This window comes from Cucurbita pepo, chromosome 20 (assembly GCF_057944985.1).
Source record: "Cucurbita pepo subsp. pepo isolate OVF chromosome 20, ASM5794498v1, whole genome shotgun sequence".
In the NCBI taxonomy this organism is placed as follows: Eukaryota; Viridiplantae; Streptophyta; class Magnoliopsida; order Cucurbitales; family Cucurbitaceae; genus Cucurbita; species Cucurbita pepo.
The window spans coordinates 4,363,765-4,382,268 of NC_141817.1; the positions used below are offsets into that span (position 1 = coordinate 4,363,765).

At 32.8% G+C, this 18,504-nt stretch overlaps 1 pseudogene; it reads left to right on the plus strand.

Annotated features, from left to right (window-relative positions):
• The first annotated feature begins 17,903 nt into the window (after window positions 1-17,903).
• LOC111783564 (cysteine proteinase inhibitor 1 pseudogene) lies at window positions 17,904-18,263 on the plus strand (annotated as a pseudogene).
• Window positions 18,264-18,504: the final 241 nt, after the last annotated feature.

Consider the following 18,504-nt stretch of genomic DNA (forward strand, 5'->3'; position numbering starts at 1 on the left):
GACGTCCATGACACGCTACATAGCTTCACAACATTCAACCGCTCCTTACAAACTCACCTGCAAGAATGAAGAGAGTGACAATACCGAGAGTAGACGAAATGTTTACGTTATCAAAGAACCAGCATCAGCGAGATATGAAACTTTATGTTTACACTATAGGAAGGGCAAAGCTCTAAGGAAAAACTCAACAGGGATGGAGAATGTTTAGGTAAGCCAAACCATACCTTTCTTTCGTGCATTTTAGTTTAGAGACGGGAGTTGTGTAAGGTTGCTGATAGAAATTTGGGGAAGGAATTTTTTTTTTTTTTTTGTTACCAAGTTAGAGTTGATTCTCTACATCTTCTCTTATATCATTTTTTTGTTTGGTCAAATTACATAAGATTATGTGATCCAAATACGAAATAATATATATATATTTAATAGTTACTATTAAACAAAACAATGAAAACATGGAACTTAAGAATCAGAATCATGATGATGACGACTATGGCAAATGAACTGAATTTTGAAATGTCAAAGGGTAGGAGAGTGTAGAATGTCTTCCCTAAAACGCTAACAATTTAATAAAAATTATATATAAATATATATATATATATATATAATCATTTGAATATCTCATTTCCTATTAGTAACAGGATCTAAATCCAATCACTCGCATTATTAACTACTAAGGAGTGGGTCTTAAAAAAAAAGTGATCCATTATATATAATATAGTGAAGTTATACTTAGGGTTCTCACAAAAGAGAATTTTTATTTCAATTAAATCAATTAAATTACTGGATTACAAAGTATCTACTTCCTCAAATTCGAATTTGATCGCCTTCCATACTTCACAAGCAGCAGCTAGTTCAGGACTCCATTTACTAGCCTCACGGATAATTTCATTACCCTCACGAGCAAGATCACGTCCCTCATTACGAGCTTGTATACATGCTTCTAGAGCTACTCGGTTAGTTACGACACCTGGTGCATTACTCCAAGGGTGCCCCAAAGTTCCTCCACCAAATTGTAGTACAGAATCATCTCCAAGAATCTCGGTTAGAGCAGGCATATGCCAAACGTGAATACCACCAGAAGCCACTGGCAGAACACCTGGTAAAGAGACAATCTTGAGTGAAATAAATAGCGCGGCTTCGATCTTTATGAACAAAATCATCACATAGTAAATCAACAAAGCCTAAAGTGATGTCTCTTTCCCCTTCAAGTTTACCTACTACGGTACCAGCGTGAATATGGTCTCCACTAGACTAACATAACGCTTCAGCTAGTACACGAAAGTGCATACCACGATTCTTCTGTCTATCAATAACGACATGCATTGCACGGTGAATGTGAAGAAGTAGACCATTATCCCGGCAATAATGAGCCAAGCTAGTATTTGCAGTGAATCCACCTGTTGAATAGTCATGCATTACGATAGGAACTCCCAATTCTCGAGCAAATATAGCCCTTTTCATCATTTCTTCGCATGTACCTGCAGTAGCATTCAAGTAATGTCCCTTGATTTCACCTGTTTCAGCCTGTGATTTATAAATGGCTTCTGCACAAAATAGGAAATGGTCTCTCCAACGCATAAATGGTTGGAAATTCACGTTTTCATCATCTTGGGTAAAATCTAGTCCACCACGTCAACATTCATAAATTGCTATACCATAATTCTTAGTGGATAATCCCAATTTTGGTTTAATAGTACATCCCAATAGATGGCGATCATACTTGTTCAATTTATCTCTGGATACCATGAGGCGGGCCTTGGAAAGTTTTAATATAAGTAGTAGGGATTCGCAAATCCTCCATACATAGAGCACGCAGAGCCTTGAATCCAAATACATTACCCACAATGGAAATAAACATGTTAGTAGCAGAACCTTCTTTAGAAAGGTCTAGGGGATAAGCTACATAAGCAATATATTGATTTTCTTCTCCAGGAACAAGCTCGATTCCATAGCATCGTCCTTTGTAACGATCAAGACTGGTAAGCCCATCGGTCCACACAGTTATCCATGTACCAGTAGAAGATTCAGCAGCTACTGCAGCCCCTGCTTCCTCCGGTGGAACTCCCGGTTGAGGAGTTACTCGGAATGCTCTAAGATATCGGTATCTTTGGTTTCATATTCTGGAGTATAATAAGTCAATTTATAATCTTTAACACTAGCTTTTAATCCAACACTTGAAGGATAATATTTAGTAGTGGTGGGTTTGGGCTGTTTCAAATGGTATTAGAGTCAGACACCGAGCGATGTGTGAGCGAGGAGGTAGAACCCCGAAATAAGGATGAAAACTAGGCGGTGTGCCAGCAAGGACGCCTGGCCCGAAGGGGTGTAGGTTGGGGGTCCCATATCGATTAGAGAAGAGAACGAATGCCAGTGAGGACGCTAGGCCCCAAAAGGGATGGATTGTGAGATCCCACATCAGTTGGAGAGGAGAAGAAACATTATTTACAAGTGTGTGGAAACCTCTCCTTAGCCAATCGCTTTAAAAACCTTGAGCAGACAATATTTGCTAGCGGTGAATTTAGGTTGTTACACAAAATCTCTAATGTTTTCATGGAGTAACACATGAACCAACTCAAAAAAAATACAAAATTAATAAATTTAAAGAACATCATCTATCGAGTTAGCCCTAGATAATAGAAATAGAAAGTGAATAGAAAAACATAAAATAAAATTATCTTAAACGAATATAAAATAAGGGCTAAAATATAGAATATTTAAATTGTCAACTTCAATGGAAGGATTAAAAATAGACATTTATTTGACCTAAAATAAAAGGTGAAGTATGGTTTGGTAATAATTTTGTTTATGTTTATTTCCTCACAATTTTTTATTATAATTTATACCACTTCAAAAGAAATATTATAATACTTTGTTAAATTCTAATTTTTTATAAAAAAAAACTATATAACATAATTTTAAAAGCACTTAACAAAATAAAAAAAATTATATAATTATCGAGCAATGTCTAATTTATCTATTAGATTATGTTCAAAATACTATTTTTCGTGTTATTATCAAATTTATTATACATTTATTACATTAAAAACTAAAGCCACATGGATCGAAAGAACTCCCTTCCCAATATCGAACACGCAAGATAGGAACAATTTGGATTGTAGAATATATATATATATTTTATAATAAATAATCGAAGTATTTTATTACATGTTATGGCTTATCTACATGGACCCAATCTGATATGTACAATGCTAGAATACAGTATATACAAGAATAACTCTTATCTCCATAATATTGAGTTATCACTAATTTGGTTAACGACTTTAATGAGTTCTTTGTAAATATGAACCATCATATTAGGTATCGTAATTTTATCCTGATAAGTGTTGCCTTACGATAGGTCAAGAATAAAAAATAAAACTACAATGTTTTCCTTTTCAGAGGTTGCTGGTTCATAACCCTTATATTATATTGGTTAGATTGATTTTGATGCGAATTACAAGTTTTAAATTTAAAATAAAAATTAATCACATTTTATGCTTATTTCAAATTTTTAATTAAAATTTCGACTTATTCAACTCCCATATTAGTGTTTAAATAAATGTGTTCTTTCTAGAGACAAAATAATTTTTAAATAGAGTTTTCTTATAGTTAATTTTTTTTATATAATTTAATAAATCTTAATTAACTATTAAATAGAAGATGAATAAACACACCTTAATTAATATTTGTTTACAAAAAAAAAAAAAAAAAAAAAAATCATTTAGTGAATAATTTTGAAATTCTACCAACTATTTAAAATTAAAATTAAAAGACTACCTTAAACTATAATCTTTGTAACGATCCAAAATTTCTACTTAATTTAATGTTGTTACGGTCTACACGTAAAACATTAATCTTATCTTAAAACAAAGCTATGGATTTCATGTTTGAAAACGTCTTTAAAGCGACACAACAAATAACTAAATAAAATAAATAAACGATTAAATTAAAAACATTATCCTATTATAGCCTACATTTGATCTCCAGTTATCCTATTATACGGTTAGGGTATGCGACTACCTTATACATGTGTCATGGTCTCCAGTTGCAATGTCCTCGTCAGTCGTACAAGGATGTTTTTCCTTTACTTGAAATAGAAATAGCACATATCTTGAGTATTTTAAATATTATTAGTAAGTGACCCCACTAATGGGGTTATATGCAAACACATACAATTTCATGAATGAGACCTATCATAACCATCTATATTTCTTAGGTGGCTAGCATAACTCTATCGTTCTATTAATCTATAATAATCCTATCCTTTTCTATCCATACCCTAACCGTATCATATTTTCAATCGATCGTGACCATGTCGTTTCGTATACACAGCTTAACCATATCATTATTGTAACGACCCAAAATTTTCTACTTCATTTAAGGTCGTTACTGTATACGTACCATAAACATTGAATGCGAAAGACTTCATTTAAATTCCATAAACATAACCTTTATCTTAAAACACAGCCATAGACTTACGTGTTTCGAAAACATCTTTAAAACGACACAACAAAAGACCAAATAAAACGAATAAGAGTTTAAGTTAAAAACATTCTATTCTAGCCTAAGTCTAAGAAAATAAATACCACTATCCTATGCATGTGCCATGGTCTCGAGTTGCGATGCCGTCGTTAGCCGTACACGAATGCCTTGCCTTAACCTAAAAAATGTAGTAGCACATGACTTGAGTATTTAAAGAAATCCTCAGTAGGTGACCCCACTATTAGGGTTAAATGCAACAATCACATGCAATGAGATGATGGGACCTATCTTTCATTTCGTTTTCTCTGCGGTGCTGTCCTAACGGATAATTTTGGACGTGTACCATATACTATACACACAATCCATACGTGCGAGTATGGGCTCACCAGCAAGTTCGCACACCACTGGGCCACTTTCCTTATCCGGTGGGCATACTCTGGGAGCTCCTTAGGCCGGACCCGCTAGAACTAGTAACCGTCACGGTAGCGCTATGCAAAGCATAACGATCGTTGTCCTGCCATTGGATATACGCGTCCGTACCCTCGTGATGGGATAGGGGTATCCCCCCAAATGCATGAGCACACATAATGCATGAGGTACCAAAACGTTTCCATTTTCATTATCCTTTAATACAACCCCGCTAGCATTATGTACATATCATATCATTTTTCATATCGTTCATCATTCATGTCATATCGTTTCTCATTCTTCAGTTCTCAAATCATACATAATTCTAACGGGGTTATACTTCATACCATTTATCGTAATTTCATGTCACTCATATCATGCTGTATACACACAATTTATCATATACACATCATACCATGACATATTGCATCACAATGTATCATATCATAAACGAGTCATAACGTAAACACTTCATAGTCATATCGTTCTCTAACTTATCATAGCCTTAATGTTCTTATACCTATCACAGACATATCATTACGTGAACGTACTTTAGTCATCTCATCACAAGAACTTAACCTAACGCTATCGTTCTATCAATCTATCATAAACCTATCCCTTTCTACCCGTAGCCTAACCGTATTCTTCCATCAATCTCTCTTATCCATACCACTTCGGTATGTAACCTAACCTTAACGTTTCATGAACGTATTTTACTCCTATCGTTACATTTTGTTTTGTGCATCCTTCTCGTATCCTATCTCAAACATATCCTTGAACACATCGTACCGTAATTATTATCATACAATTCACATATTATCACATATACATAACATATAGGAAGCATATCGATCCACAGACAATTCACACATATCAATATATATGACACATGCAGAACCAAAGGGCACGTGTCAACATCAAATATAACCATGCCGATCGTAAGGTCACTTACCTGGTTAGCTTAGGTTGATATTCCGTCGTTATCCTTAATGAAAGTCCATTGAAATCCAAGTCAACCTATGTGAGCCCATGACATCAGTCTCAAGTTTGAACTCTATAATATTATTTCTCTAATTTACATTGGTACATTGTTAAAAGTCTTGAAATGTCATATGTTTATAATTATATTTTTATTAACAATCTTATTCTTTATGGTTACTGTTGTATAAAGGAGTAGATACAACTATTTCAAGTTATTCTCGGATATTTTTATTAAAAATCTTATTTTTTCATGGTTAATGTTGTACAAAGAAGTAGATACAGCTATTTCAAGTTAGTCTGTGCTTTACTACTCTATGTATTTACCTTCTGTATTTACCTTTCCCTCAGTATTTAGTTTGTGGTTTTTAATTCCCTAATTTTTTTTTATATGTTGCCTTTTAATTCTGTTATCATGAATTTGAAATGGCTAGTGGATCTCTGTTTTCAAATCTTTCCCTATCTCAGCTTTTCCTAAAGTTTTCTGGGTCATTCTGTCTTTAGTCTATTCATTTGGCTAGTGATAAAAATCTTATCTAATATTATTAATGTAACAAAAATTTAATCTAATATTACTATATTATTAATATGACAAAAATTTAATGTAATATTACTAATATGACGTGATTTACTAGAATCGTATAAATGATTGACATTTAGTTTCTAACTCAAAGCTAAGTCATTGTAATAATTAAATGAAGATCTTATGATAAAAGAAAATGAAGATTTAATATATACCTTATTGATCAGATCTATCTTCACCAAAATCTTCTGTGAATCTCAATTGGGTATATGCCATTCTCATTTTTTTTTCTAGTAAATTTGACAATTATTGTTTCTCTTTTTCTTTTTGCATAGCGTAAGGATCCGTTGAGGAGAGATAATTGTGGGAAGGGATGAGAGGTTATTGGAGAGAAGTGGGGAAATATATATATATATATATATATATATATATATATATATATATATATTTTAACTTTAATTTTAATTTAGTTATTTATTTATTCTTATTATTATTTTAACTATTTTTTTTATAATTTTTTTTATTTGTTTATTTGTTTATTTATTTTTGGCCTATTAATTTTAAATATTATGAGTAGGTGACCCACTTATGGGTTATATTATATGCAAACACATACAATTTCATGAATGAGACCTATCATAACCGTCTATATTTCTTAGGTGGCTATCATAACCCTATCGTTCTATCAATCTATAATAATCCTATTCTTTTCTATCCATACCCTAACTGTATCATTTTTTCAATCGATCGTGACCATATTGTTTCGTATACATAACTTAACCATAATTATATTAGTCATATCATAACTATAGCGTTTTCTATACATAACATTATCGTATCTTTTTATCAACCTATCATAACTATAGGCTTTTCTATAAATAACCTTATCGTATCGTCTTATGAACATATTGTAGTCCTATCGTTACATTACGTTTAGTGCATCCTTCTCATATCCTATCTCAAACATATCATTAAACGCATCGTATCGTAAGTATGATCATACAATTCACATATCATATCATAATCATATCGATTCATAAACAATTCACACATATCAATATACATGACAAGTGCAGAACTACAGGTCACGTGTCAACATCAAATATAATCATTTCGATAGTAAAGTCATATTCTCTATTATTATTATTGTTTTATGGGAGATATTGTTATGTTATATGAAAGAATTTGATAGGTTTCTTGACCATAATTCCTCTATTTTATCTTTTAATTCTCTTTTACTCTATGTGTTTCCTCGGTTAAATTTAAATTTTTCTTTTTCCTCTGCTTCTTTTTTTCTTCTTGTTAATCTATTCTTATTTCTAAATCTCACGATTTTCTTTAATTAGTTACCATTTACTAGAAGTAATATAATACTAACTAAAATCTTATTGATAAATTAATGAAAAAGAGATTTGATTCTATTGTAACACAATGGATTGTATAAAGTAAAGGAGATCTAAATATAACTCACCATAATAACAAAACAAAATCTCTCCCGATAAATCATCTAGAAAAGGAGATCTTGTAACACGATTGCATCAAGAAAAAAGATATCTCAAATATAAGTTTTCATAATAACAAAACAAAATCTCTGTAACTAAATCTGCATCATCTCCCGGTAAATCTGCATTTTTTTTTGGTTTGAGTAACTGATACATTCTTGGTGACTGAAATGGTTGAGGAGAGAGAGAGAGTTGGGAGAGGGATAAGATGTTAGTGAGAGCCGTTTGGATAAGATTGTTATTTTTTATTTATTATTTATTACTATTATTTTCTTTTACCGTTGTTATAATCCTCTTGATTTAGTTCAATTTTCTAAAATATTCCAAATTAAAATTAAAAGAGTTTGTTTTGCTTTAATTAGTAGATTTAAGGACTATAATTGACTTTTTATTATTTATGGTAGTAACTACTATTACCTTATTTGATTTATTCACCATAAATGACTTATTTTTTTTTAATTTTTTTTTAATAGGGTAGTAAACATATTAAAAGAAAACGCTTTGAATACTTTTGTTTAAAAAATTGTAATCTCCTCCCCATTTATGCATTTATCCATTCCTATAAATACCCACCAACCTTCTCCTTAAACAAACCATCAAGTACTTCATCATCTTTAAACTTTATCACCATGGCTAAGGCTCTTTTCCTCGTGGCTTCTCTTCTCCTCTACGTCCTATCACTATCGTCGCTCGCAACAGCAACCCAACATTTAGATTTGGCTGGTAGCTACAAACCAATAGAAAACGTAGATGACCAAAAGATTCAGAGCTTAGGTGAGTTCGCAGTCAATGAACACAATAAACAGGCAAAAACTCAACTCCAGTTCCAAAAAGTGATTAGTGGAGAAATGCAAATTGTGGCCGGGACCAACTATAAACTTCGATTGACAGCTCTTGAGGGGACTAGTAGTGGAACCTATGGCACCCTTGTGTTCACTGACCTCAACAACAAGAACAACCTTATCAACTTCTATGACGTCCCTAAATAGACTTCTTGCTTCTTATCAAAGACTATGTGTGTTTTTAATTCTCTATCTTTTTTATATTATGTTATGAATGTTTGGAATCTCGATCAACCTTATGTATGGTTTAAAACTTAATACAAGTATAATTTAGTTGAAGAAGATATATGTCTTTGAATAAAAAAATTATACGATCAACTTAAATTTATACAAATAAAACAAAAAAATAAGTCAGATAAAAGGGAACAAACATATAATAAATCTAAAATAATTAATGTCATAACAAATAAAATTAATTTCATAATTTTAAGGTAAATCTTGAGTAGAATAACTTAAATAAAATGTACAATACGAAATTGACAGGTAATCTCTGAACTTGCTAAGAAAGTTGAAGAAGGTGTGAAGAAAGAGAATGACTTGTTAATGGAGATTGAGGGTCTAGTGGATGAGCTAGTGAGGGAGAAGAAAGATATAGAGATACTGACTCAAGAGAGAAACTCACTCGACGTGCACCTGAATCAAGTCCAACGAGAGATAGTAAACTTACGACACACGATTGAGACATTCACTCATGATAAAACAAAACTAGAGAAAACAAGAATGCTAGCTGTAAAGGTCGCTATGGACTTACGAAGGGAATTGAGTAAACTGAACGAAGCCATGATGTCTGAGTCAAGCGTGGCTGAGAACTGGAGAAATGAAGAATTGAAGTCTCAGATGGGCTGTTCTTGAGAAGATCCAAATGAAGTCTCGTCAGAGAAGGACAACCCTATTTTGCCACTCGAGGAAAAGAAGAGAAAATTGAAGAAACCACGACTGAGATCGAAAAAACGAAAACGGCGCAGGTGGAATCATTGAATAGAACATTTAAGTTTATGGGGGAGTTTTTGTTGGAAATAAACTTGAATGAGAGAGAAAAAAAAAAAAAAAAAAAAAAAAAACCTTCAACTTAAATGAGAGAGGGAAAAACTATTATTATTCTTTGGTTTTTAAATTGAGTCCAAAAAAAATCATATGTAATTTTTTGGAAAGGAATAGTTTATGAGAGAGAAAAACCTGGCTTAGTTCCATTTTTAGTTTTAGCGTAAATAAAATTTATAATAGGCCTTTACTTCTCAACGTAATAACAGAGAACAAACAGAGAGAACGAGAGAAGAGCAAAAGTAGAAAAACAACAAACTTGTTTGAGTTGAAGTAGAGTGTGTAATAGAAAAAGGATTTTGAGAATTCTTTGTCTCCTTGTCTCTCCCCTCTCGACACCCACATTACAGTTTCATGAGAGTTATCTAAACGAGTTAGTTTTAGAGCGAGCGTCTATTTTCTACAAGTTGGTATTGGAGCGGCTTTTAATTTCAACAAATTGGTATTAGAGCAAATTTATTTTCTACACACCACGCTTTGAACCAGAAACCTCCTCAACACTCAACCCCAAATATTTGGCGTGGAGAGTAGCCGATCAACGAATTCTCTGTCTCCTACTCTCCTCTCTCACCGAGGAAGCCATGACTGCTGTCGTTGGTCTCTCTACTGCACGTGATGTTTGGATTGCATTGGAAACTACGTTCAGCCATCATTCGAAAGCTTGTGAACTGAGACTCAAGGATGACTTGCAGCTGATGAAACGTGGCACCAAACTTGTTGCTGAGTATGCCCGTGCCTTCAAAACAATTTGTGACCAACTTCATGCCATTGGCAGACCAGTCGAGGACATTGATAAAGTGCACTGGTTCCTTCGTGGACTCGACACTGAATTTTCAGCTTTTTCTACTGCTTAGATGGCTCTCCCCCCTATCCCCTGTTTTGCAGATTTAGTCTCTAAAGCTGAAAGTTTTGAGTTGTTTCAGCGCTCCCTTGAGTTCTCTGACTCCACTCCTACAACATTCACAGCCACTAATCGTGGTCGCACCTTTGGAAGCCACCCTGCTTCCTCTAACAACCAGCGAGGTCATTCTTATTCCCACAAAAACAACTCTTCCAATCGAGGACGAACCCACTCAGGTCAGGGTCGTCGATCACCTCACTGCCAAATATTCCGCAAAGAGGGCCATTATGCTACCGCTGCAACCAACAGTATGTTCAACCTGATTCTTCTCATGCTCACCTTGCTGAAGCCTTTAGCACGTCATGTTCTATTGCTGGACCTGATGCTGCTGATTGGTTTCTGGACACTGGGACTTCGGCCCATATGATTGCCGACCCATCTATTTTAGATCAATTTAAAAATTACATGGGTAAGGACTATGTGATCGTAGGAAGCGGTGCATCCCTACCCATTACCCACACTGGTACTCTTTCTCCTCTTCCAAATATTCACTTGTTAGATGTCTTGGTTGTCCCTCATCTCACTAAAAATCTTCTTTCCCTCAGTAAATTAACGTTTGATTTTCCTCTCTCCGATACATTTATTAATAATCAAATTACTATCCAGAATCGTCAAACAGGAATGGTGGTGGCAATCGGTAAAAGAGATGGGGGGTTATATGTGCTAGAGCGTGGCAACTCTGCTTTTATTTCAATTCTTAGAAACAAATCTTTATGTGATTCATATGATTTATGTCATGCTCGCCTGGGTCATGTGAATCATTCTATTATTTCTTTTTTAAATAGAAAATGTCATCTTTCTCTTACGTCTTTATTGTCTTCTCCATCATTATGTAATACTTGTCAGCTTGCGAAAAGTCATCGCTTGCCTTATTCCCGCAATGAACGTAGCGTCTCATGTGTTAGATCTTATTCATTGTGATCTTTGAGGTCCTTTCCCCGTCAAATCAAATACGGGTTTTCTTTACTATGTTATTTTTATTGATAATCATTATCGATTCACTTGGCTTTACCATTTAAAATTTAAATCTGATTTCTTTTATATTTTTCTTCCATTTCAAAAATTTGTGGAAAATCAATATTCTTCTCGTATCAAGGTATTTCAAAGCGATGGAGGTGCCGAATTTACTAGCAATTATTTCAAAGCGATTGATGTCAAGAATGCTTTTCTCAATGGAACTCTTATTGAACGTGTTCATTTGGATCAACCTTCTGGGTATATTGATCCTCAATTTTTCACTCATGTTTGTCTATTAAAGAAAGCCCTCTATGGCTTAAAACAAGCTCTTTGCGCCTAGTTTCAGCGTCTTAGCTCATTTCTTTTCACACTTGGTTTTTCTTGCAGTCGCGCTGACACACCCTTTTTGTCTTTCATCAGCAATCTAACCTTATCTATTTGCTTCTTTATGTTGATGACATTATTCTTACCGGCAACAACTCATCTCTTATTGATAGCTTTACTCGCAAGCCTCATTCTGAGTTTGCTACCAAAGATTTGGGTTCTCTCAGTTACTTTCTTGGTCTTGAAGCTTCACCCACTCCTGATGGTCTCTTTATTAGTCAGTTAAAATATGCTCGAGATATTCTTACTCGTGCTCAGTTGCTCGATAGCAAACAAGTCCACACTCCCATGGTTGTTTCTTCACACCTAACTGCTGATGGTTCTCCTTTCTCCGATCCTACTCTCTATAGATCTCTTGTTGGCGCCCTTCAGTACTTGACTATTACGCGTCCAAATATTGCCTATGCTGTCAATTCTGTCAGTCAATTCTTGCATGCCCCTAGTGCAGATCACTTTTTTGTTGTCAAACGTATTCTTCGCTACATCAAAGGAACACTCCAGTTTGGTGTTACCTTTCGCCCATCCACTGTTCCTAGTACGCTAGTCGCTTATTCGGAAGCTGACTGGGCTGGTTGTCCCGATACTCGTCGTTCTACATCCGACTATTCTATTTATCTTGATAACAATCTCGTTTCTGGGAGTGTAAAAAAGCAACCTACTGTCTCACGCTTCAGCTGTAAATCTGAGTATCGTGCTCGTGCCACAACTGTTGCTGAACTTCTTTGGGTTACACATTTTTTGCATGACCTCAAGGTCCCTATTTCACAGCAGCCCTTACTCTTATCCTGTTTCTCACAAGCGGGTCAAACATATTGAACTAGATTATCATTTCCTTCGAGAACTTGTTATCGTTGTCAAACTTCGCACACGATATGTACCTTCTCATCTCCAAGTTGTTGACATCTTCACAAAAAGTATTTCTCGACCTCTCTTTGAATCTTTCAGATCCAAGCTTCACGTTCGTTCAAATCCGACGCTCAGCTTGTAGGGGGGTGTTAAGGATAGTTGACCGTTCATTATAAGGCATATTTGCCTTACATTATAGCTTTGCCCTTTTACTAAAAGCAAATATATTGTATTCATTTATTATTCTTCTCTTTTGTTGTTATTTCCCTATTATTTGTAATTTACCATATTTCTCTATTCTTAAATGATTATAAATAAGACAACTCTCACCACTATTTAGGTGTGGTGGTTCCAGCGAACATTCACACTTACAGATTCATTAAAAAAGATCGAAAGAAAAATGGTTATTTACATAATGATTTAAGTGCCTCATGAGGGTCTTCTCGACAGGTTGAGGTTGTGAGGTCTTATAGACATGAGTAAATGTTTTTTTTTTTCCTTCTATTTTTTAAGCTTAAGACAATTTTTAGTGGATATGGTATGATACTAAAACGAGAAAACAAATTTTCAGATCGAGTTAACGACCTTGTCTCAAAAGGGAAAAAAGTTCCAACGTTAACCCTTCAAAAAAAATATTATAATTCTTTGTCAAGTTCTAATTTTTTTTTCAAAAACTATATTATATAATTTTAAAAGCACTTAAAAAAATTAAAAAAAAATTATATAATTATCGAGCAATGTCTAATTTATTTGTTAAATTATGTTCAAAATACCATTTTTCGTGTTATTATCAAATTTATTATACATTTATTAAATTAACAACTAAAGCCACATGGATCGAAAGAACTCCCTTCCAAATATCGAACACGCAAGATAGGAACAATTTGGATCGTAGAATATATATATATATTTTTTAATAAATAACCGAAGTATTTTATTACATGTTATGGCTTATCTACATGGACCCAATCTGATATGTACAATGCTAGAATACAGTATATACAAGAATAACTCTTATTTCCATAATATTGAGTTACCACTAATTTGGTTAATGACATTACTAACGACTTTAATGAGTTCTTTGTAAATATGAACCATCATATTAGGTATCATAATTTTATCCTAATAAGTGTTGTCTTACGATAGGTCAAGAATCGAAAATAAAACTACAATCCTTTCCTTTTCAGAGGTTGCTGGTTCATAACCCTATATATTATATTGGTTAGATTGATTTTGATGCGAATTACAAGTTTTAAATTTAAAATAAAAATTAATCACATTTTATGCTTATTTCAAATTTTTAATTAAAATTCCGACTTATTCAACTCCCATGTTAGTGTTTAAATAAATGTGTTCTTGAGACAAATCATTTTTAAATAGAGTCTTCTTATAGTTATTTTTTTTTATATAATTTAATAAATCTTAATTAACTATTAAATAGAAGATAATAAACATACTTTAATTAATTTTTGTTTTTATAAAAAAAATAATAATAATAATTCATTTAAGGAATAATTTTGAAATTCTACAAACTATTTAAAATTAAAATTAAAAGACTACCTTAAACTATAATCTTTGTAACGATCCAAAATTTCTACTTAATCTAAGGTTGTTACTATCTACACGTAAAACATAAATCTTATCTTAAAACAAAGCTATGGACTTCGTGTTTGAAAACGTCTTTAAAGCGACACAACAAATAACTAAATAAAATAAATAAACGATTAAATTAAAAACATTATCTTATTATAGCCTACATTTGATCTCCAGTTATCCTATTATACAGTTAGGGTATGCGACTACCCTATACACGTGTCATGGTCTCGAGTTGCAATGTCGTCGTCGGTCGTACAAGGATGTTTTTCCTTTACTTGAAATAGAAATAGCACATATCTTGAGTATTTTAAATATTATTAGTAAGTGACCCCACTAATGGGGTTATATGCAAACACATACAATTTCATGAATGAGACCTATCATAACCGTCTATATTCCTTAGGTGGCTAGCATAACCCTATCGTTCTATTAATCTATAATAATCCTATCCTTTTCTATCCATACCCTAACCGTATCATATTTTCAATCAATCGTGACCGTGTCGTTTCGTATACACAACTTAACCATATCATTATTGTAAAGACCCAAAATTTTCTACTTAATTTAAGGTCGTTACTGTATACGTACCATAAACATTGAATGCGAAAGACTTCATTTAAATTCCATAAAAATAACCTTTATCTTAAAACACAGCCATGGGCTTACGTGTTTCAAAAACATCTTTAAAACGACACAACAAAAGACCAAATAAAACGAATAAGAGTTTTTAAAAACATTCTATTCTAGCCTAAGTCTAAGAAAATAAATATCACTATCCTATACATGTGCCATGGTCTCGAGTTGCGATGCCGTCGTCAGCCGTACAGGAATGCCTTGCCTTAACCTAAAAAATGTAGTAGCACATGGCTTGAGTATTTAAAGAAATCCTCTGTAGGTGACCCCACTATTAGGGTTAAATGCAACAATCACATGCAATGAGATGATGGGACCTATCTTTCATTTCGTTTTCTCTACGGTGCTGTCCTAACGGGTAATTTTGGACGTGTACCATATACTCTACACACAATCCATACGTGCGAGTATGGGCTCACCAGCTAGTTCGCACAACGCTGGGCCACTTTTCTTATCCGGTGGGCATACTCTGGGAGCCCCTTAGGCCGGACCCGCTAGAACTAGTAACCGTCACGACAGCGCTATGCAAAGCATAATGATCGTTGTCCTGCCATTGGATGTACGATCGTTGTCCTGCCATTGATGATCTCTGTTTTCAAATCTTTTCCAATATCAGCCTTTCCTATTCGGAAGTTTTTTTTTTTTTGCCATTCTATTTTTAATCTACTCATTTCGCTACGGATAAAAATTTAATTTAATATTACTAATCTGACAAAAATTTAATCTAATATTACTAATGTGACCTCATTTACTAGAATCGTATAAATGATTGATATTTAGTTTCTAACTCAAAGCTAGACCATTGTAATAATTAAATGAAGATTAACTATAATTGGTTGTGATTTCTAAAAAAAATAGGATAAAAGAAAATGAAGATTTAATATATACCATCTATCTTCGCCCAAATCTCCTGTGAATCTCAACTGGGTAAACGTCATTCTCATTTTTTTTTTCTAAGTAAATCTGACAATTATTGTTTCTCTTTTTCTTGGAGTAACTATTACTTTCTTGGTAAGGATGGGTTGAGGAGAGATAATTGTGGGAAGGAATGAGAGGTTAGTGGAGAGAAGTGGGGAAATGTTTTTTTTTTTTTTTAACTCTAATTTTAATTTTAATTAATTTATTAATTTATTATTATTATTATTATTTAACTATTTCTTTATAAATTTTTTATTTGTTAATTTCTTTATTTATTTTTGGGCTATTAATTTTAAATATTATTAGTAAGTGACCCCACTAATGGGTTATATGAAAACACATACAATTTCATGAATAAGACCTATCATAACCGTCTATATTTCTTAGGTGGCTATCATAACCTTATCGTTCTATCAATCTATAATAATCCTATCATTTTCTATCCATACCCTAATCGTATCATTTTTTCAATCGATCGTGACCATATCGTTTCGTATACGTAACTTAACCATATCATTAAATTAGTCATATCTTAACTATAGCATTTTCTATACATAACATTATTGTATCTTTTTATCAACCTATCACAACTATAGTCTTTTCTATACATAACCTTATTGTATTGTCTTATGAACATATCGTAGTCCTATCGTTACATTACGTTTAGTGCATCCTTCTCATATCCTATCTCAAACATATCATTAAACACATCGTATCATAAGTATGATCATACAATTCACATATCATAACATATACATATCATATCATAATCATATCGATTCATAAACAATTCACACATATCAATATACATGACAAGTGCAGAACCACAGGGCACGTGTCAACATCAAATATAATCATGCCGATAGTAAAGTCATATTCTCTATTATTATTATTGTTTTATGGAAGATATTGTTATGTTATATGAAAGAATTTGATAGGTTTCTTGACCATAATTCCTCTATTTTATCTTTTAATTCCCTATTATTCTATGTGTTTCCTCGGTTAAATTTAAATTTTTCTTTTTCCTCTACTTCTTTTTTTCTTCTTGTTAATCTATTCTTATTTTTAAATCTCACGATTTTTTTTTAATTAGTTACCATTTACTAGAAGTAATATAATACTAACTAAAATCTTATTGATAAATGAATGAAAAAGAGATTTGATTCTATTGTAACACAATGGATTGTATAAAGTAAAGGAGATCTGAATATAACTCACCATAATAACAAAGCAAAATCTCTCTCGATAAATTATCCAGAAAAGGAGATTTTCTAACACGATTGCGTCAAGAAAAAGATATCTCAAATATGAGTTTTCATAATAACAAAGCAAAATCTCTGTAACTAAATGTGCATCGTCTCTTAATAAATCTGCATTTTCTTTTGTTTGATTAACTAATACATTCTAGGTGACTGAATGGGTCGAGGAGAGATAGTTGGGAAAGGAATAAGATGTTAGTGAGAGCAATTGGGATAAGGCTGCTATTTTTTATTATTTATTTATTATTATTTTTTTCTTTTACCGTTGTTATAATTCTCTTGATTTAGTTCAATCTTCTAATATATTCCAAATTAAAATTATAAGATTTTGTTTTGCTTTAATTGGTAGATTTAAGGACCATAATTGACTTTTTATTTATTATTTATTTATTTATTTATGGTAGTAACTACTATTACCTTATTTGATTTATTCCACCATAAATGACTCTTATTTTTAATTTTTTTTAATTTTTTATATGGTAGTAAACATATTAAAAGAAAACGCTTTGATTACTTTTGTTTAAAAAATTGTAATCTCCTCCCCATTTATGCATTTATCCATTCCTATAAATACCCACCAACCTTCTCTTTAAACAGACCATCAAATACTCTTCATCATCTTCAAACTTTATCACTATGGCTAAGGTTCTTTTCCTCGTGGCTTCTCTTCTCCTCTATGTCCTATCGCTATCGTCGCTCGCAGCGGCAACCCAACGTTTAGATTTGGCTGGTAGCTACAAACCAATAAAAAACATAGATGACCCAAAGATTCAAAGCTTAGGTGAGTTCGCAGTCAATGAACACAATAAACAGGCAAAAACTCAAATCCAGTTCAAAAAAGTGATTGGTGGAGAAATGCAAATTGTGGCCGGGACCAACTATAAACTTCGATTGACAGCTGTTGAGGGGACTAGTAGGGGAACCTATGGCACCCTTGTGTTCACTGACCTCAACAACAAGAACAACCTTATCAACTTCTATAAGGTCCCCAAATAGACTTCTTGCTTCTTCTCAAAGACTGTGTGTTTTTAATTTTCTATCTTTTTTATATTATGTTATGAATGTTTGGAATCTCGATCAACCTTATGTATGGTTTAAAACTTAATACAAGTATAATTTTGTTGAATAAGATATGTCTTTGAATAAAAGAATTATACGATCAACTTAAATTTATATAAATAAAACAAAAAAATAAATCATATAAAAGGGAACTACATATAATAAATCTAAAATAATT